The following is a 5520-nucleotide window of genomic DNA, read 5'->3' on the forward strand; positions in this document are numbered from 1 at the left end:
CTCGTGATCCCGTGTGCAAATGCATCCGCAAGATTAAGAATACCTATTTCTTCCATCTCAGAGCGATCATAAGGCATATGAAAGGCCAAATTCAATCGCTGCAACTTGTGGATGGGTTCATGACTGAGGGTAAGAATGAGATGGAGGAGATCACTACGACTTTTTACACTAACCTTTATACCTCGGAGGGGGTCCAGAACATGGATCGGGTTCTTGATACCGTCCCATGCAAAGCACACCAACAATGAATGAAAGCTTAAACACATCATATTGTCAGGAAGAGGTCACGACAACTTCTTTTTAGATGTTACTCACCAAAGCACCTGGCCCTGATGGTTTCCTTGTACATTTTTAGCGAGATTGGGAGGACTATGCGGAAGAGGTAACAAACATGATTCTAAGGATTGTGGAAGGAACATAATCTGCAAAGTGTACAACAAAACTATTTTATTTTTGATCCCTAAGAAAAAAATGATAATCTTTCACACTTTCATCGAATGAGTCTTTGCAATGCCCTTTATAAGATAGCTTCAAAGGTGATATCCAACCATTTGAAGCTAGTTTTGTGAGAAATTATCTCGGAGGAGTAGTCATGTTTTGTTCTAAGCAGGCTGATAACTGACAATATTACATATGAATGCCTCCATTTTATGAAAAGGGATAGGGCGAAGAAAAGTCAATATTATGCTCTAAAACTAGATATGAAGAAGGCATATGATCATATGGAATGTCCATATCTCTATGCAATCATGTTAAAGATCGGCTTCACCGAGAGGTGGGTTGGTATAGTTGTGAGAATGGTTAGTTATGTCAAATTCTTAGTTTTGGTCAATGGTAAGAAACTTCAGGAATTCCAACCATCCAAAGGTATCTGACAAGGGGACCCAATTTCTCCATACTTTTTCTTGTTAGCAACAGAGGGCCTTTCTTGCCTCCTAAAATCAAGAGATGAATCATCCAATCTTCATGGAGTAAAAGTGCCCACCGGTAAAACATTTATTTTTGCACATGATAACATGTTGTTTTTCAGGGCTAATTGTGTTGGAGCAACCAAGATGAACCAAGTTTCGGATATATATATTGTCAAGCATCTGGGCAAGGAATTAATTATGACATGTCATCAATTTCTTCACTAAGGGAGTACCTGAGTTGGTCATGAAATAAAGACACTGCTGCAAGTCCCAGATGAAACCCCAAGTTAAAATACTTGGGCATGCCATGAGATGCGGGATCTTTAAAAAATGGGGCTTTCAAATATCTTAAAGACATGTTGTGGAGCAAGAGTTCAAGGATGGATTGAGAAAAAATTATACATGTCATGAAGGGAAGTGTTGGTAAAGGCGGTCGATAAAGCAGTGCCAGTGTATTATATGTCTTGCTTCAAGGGGTAATTGCAATCATCTAAATTTGTTGATTAGGAAATTTTGGTGGGGCGGCAAATCTGGTCAGCGGAAGCCAAACTGTGTTTAATGGGAAGTCATGACACAACCAAAAAGTATTGGGGGGGGGGTGGCTGGGTTTTAAGGATTTTGAATTGTTCAATTTACTTGTGCTACAGGTGTGGCGCATCCTACAATACCCGAAGACCCGAAGGTCATGTATTTTGAAAAGTGTCTACTTTCCCACTACATCTATATTGCATGCAAGCCTGGGGGCAACCCAAGCCATATTTAGCGGGCTATTATAGATGGGAGAGATGTTATGAAGCAAGGGTTGATCATGCGAATAAGGAATGGTTTAACAATCAACATCTGGACTGGCAATTGGATCCCTCGTGATGAGATGTTGAGACCATATGGTTGTATACACGGTAACCCTCCTCGGCTTGTCACATTGATCATACTTCGACAACTTCGAGTACCAATCGAATAGAGGAGATATTTCTGCAATGAACGCCTCGGCAATCTTGGAGATCTCATTATGCACAAGAAATATTCCTAATTGGGCATGCAATTTTGAAAAGAACAATTTCTCGATTTGTTTAGCTTATAAAATGCTATTGTCAACGAAGCAACGCAGGGGAGTTCATGAAAATTACTCTAGAATACTCAAGTACCCGTGAAGGTTCAGTTGTTATTATAAAGACTCAAAGTACTCTTTGCCAACCGAGGATGTTACGGCTTGACGAAATATGGCTACAAGTTCTTGCGGTTTGTGCATGCTCAAGACTCATGGAGGCATTCCTTTCTGGAGGGCTCCATGTTTAGATGTTGCACACTAGTGCATGGAGAGCTTGCGAAATACCTTGCTGCCACAACTGAACCTAGAGCTAAGCAGTGTTTGTTTGCTATGTTACACACTTTATCTCACATTCTCACAAGGTGCTTGTCAAACTTGTGGTACCTTTATGGGTTACTTGATCGTCTAGGAGGAAATCAATCCATGAAGATATTTTCCAAAGCCTGCATGCTACAAATTCTTTCATTGGCCGATTCATTTCCGAGCTTGAATTCTTAAAGACCCAAGGGCTATAGATCACCAGGGCAGCCACAAGTCTAGCGGGAACAAACTACTCATCCTAACACTACAATTTTTTGTCTATATAGTGATAAAGGCCCTGGTGACGAAACAAGAGATGTCGCCTGAAATCATTTTCTGTGATGATCCAACGTCACAAGATGTTTTATTCGTGGGGCAACACCCTAGAAACCTTCCGACGTTCTGGCCTGCAATAGTGCGATGCTTTTGGGCGTCACTAGGCATGTCCATTTTCCTGGAGGATTTGTAGTGTCAAAGAAAATGTTACGTGTCACAAACAATGTTAGGCGGGCTAGAAAAACGATTAAAAATTGGTGCATTGGTGTTCACAACATAGTACCTTATAAATTCTTCCACGACATAGTTTATAACAGATTACATTGTAATTTCTAGGATTTAGGGTTTGATGTCAGGACCCCGACTCGATGTCACATCGATCTAGCCGGTAACACCTCATATCACTTTGCGGCCTCACGCACGGTATCCCCACGGGTGTCGCCTTACCTTTGCCCGGGACCGTTTGCGCCTTTTGGCTCACGTATATGATAGTGTCGCTAGCATCCATATGATAAGGAGCCCGGGCTGACATGACTAGTCGTAAACCCAAAGTGGCACAGACTTACAGGGACATGCATCCATGACCCAACTTCGAACGTGTCGGTCATCAGCAAGTGGGTCCGGGCTGTAGCACTGGGCTAGCAGGACTCCGGTAAACCGGGATGTAGCGGGCTAACAGGACTCCGGTACTCAATGCGTGACATTTCCCCGAAGGGACAGACACAGGAACGAAGAAGGACACATGCCGGCCAGCCTAAGTGTTCCAGAGCAGTAGCAAGCTACCATGGCTCAGCGGTAACACTAGGAGACATTTCCCGGTAAGAGAGGCTACTAAAGATAAACAACTAGATAGTCAGATCCCACACATACCAAGCATTTCAATCATACACACAATATGCTCGATATGTGCAAATACAACGAAGCATCACAACATGACTCTACGACACAAGTACTTTATTTAAGGCTCAGGGAGCCATACATAACATACACAAAGGTACGGGTCTCACGACCCAGCATTCAAGTCATACAGTCATACAAACCAGCAGCGGAAGTAACTTGTCTGAGTACAGACAACTAGTAAAATAAAAGAGGCTTGGAAAGCCTAGCTATACTACATGGTCCTTCACAAGCTCAGGATCACCACCTGGGCCTTTAGCCTACTCGTTGATGTCAACGTCTACGTAGAACCCATCAGAAGGGGTTGCAGCGTCTTCTGTAAAATGTAAATTATAGCAACATGAGTACAAAGGTACTCAGCAAGACTTACATCAGATCCTACATACATGCATATTATCAAGAAGGGTTGGTGGAGTTATTGCAGCAAGCCAGCTTTGACTCTTGGCTAGGCTAACCTACGAGACTCCAACTTGAAATGGTTTTGCGCACACGAGTCCATTACTCACCACTTCAATACACTACCGAGGATCCACCTCCGTCTCCCTACGGAAGAGCCATCCTCGGCACTCACACTTATCTTGAGGCTTTTAGCAGTTTCCATTTACTTGTCTATGAACTGTATAGGCAACCAAGTAGTCCTTTACCGCGGACGCGGCTATTCGAATAGATCATGTTAACCCTGCAGGGGTGTACTTCTTCATACACGCTCTCACCACTTACCGTCGTTTACACGACATGTACTCGGCAACCTTCAAGCGGAAGCCCAACGTGGGTGTCGGCCACGACCTACCTAATCACCTAAGTCTCCAGTCCAGGTTTATCGCCTATCCAGGTTCCATCCGCAGGGAGTCCGGCCGAGGTTTCCCATACGGCCCCGAACGATGTGAACAGGGTTCCCGAGATACCTAACGGGTATTCGGTACACCGTGCCACGTACCTACCGCATCACAGCCCACCCCTACGGTCAGCGCTGTCCACGGCCTCCAGTAGGCTACAAACACCAGAAACTACTTGCAACTCCTGGACGGAGAACTAGGGTGAATAAGAAGCCGAGAGGGTCCATTGGTTTCGGGCCCAATGCATGGTAGTAGCTGATTCTTAAATCACACATACAGATCTCAGTGCTTAAGGTCGGCTTCAATGAAACAACCCACCATGTACTCCTACATGGCCTCTCATCGATACCTTTACCAAATCGTGTTCACCACACCACTCTCATTACCGACATAATCATTTCACTCTAGCCCATCACCCAGATGAACCAGACCTGACACGACTCTAAGCATAGCAGGCATAGCAAGGTAGGAACAACACATACATATGGCTCAATCAACTCCTACACATGCTAGTGGGTTTCATCTAGTTACTGTGGCAATGACAGGTCATGCAGAGGAAATGGGTTCAACTACCGTAACACACAGCAGTTTGAAACGCGTTGTCTTAATGCAGTAAAAGAGAGCAGGAGCGAGAACATGGGATTGTATCGATATGATCAAATGGTTGGTTGCTTGCCTGATGGTTCGATGCACTGATACGGTTCTTCGTTAGGGTAATCACGATACTCCTCGGAGACAGAACCTGTCGCAAGGGACACCGATACACAACCATCACCAAACAATGTGCAACAATATGATGCATGCATGAAACATGGCAATATGAGTGTGTTGGGCTAATGCAACTAAAACCAGAAGGGTTTGAACCAATTTGAATCAAAGATTCAAATTTCAAACTCAAACATGGCCTTTTAAAGTGCTTTTCCTTGTTCTGCATTAAACATCAGGTTAACTTGTTTAGTCATGCATGAAAATAGTACAGATGGATAGATTGGATTTTTCTGATCATTTTTCATATATAATTTGTCTGATTTGGAGTTACAGAATAAAAGTTATGAATTTTTGAAGTTTAAATTATATTCTGGAATTTCCTATATTAGAATAATTCCAGAAAATCATTATTGCGTCAGCCTGACGTCAGTGTGACGTCAGCAGGTCAACGGAACACGTCAGGGTCAAACCTGACAGTGGGTCCCGCATGTCAGGGTGATTATTTTAATTAAAGTTTAATTAAAACTAAACCTGTTTAATTAAC

This window comes from Triticum aestivum, chromosome 3B (genome assembly GCF_018294505.1).
Source record: "Triticum aestivum cultivar Chinese Spring chromosome 3B, IWGSC CS RefSeq v2.1, whole genome shotgun sequence".
Lineage (NCBI taxonomy): Eukaryota > Viridiplantae > Streptophyta > Magnoliopsida > Poales > Poaceae > Triticum > Triticum aestivum.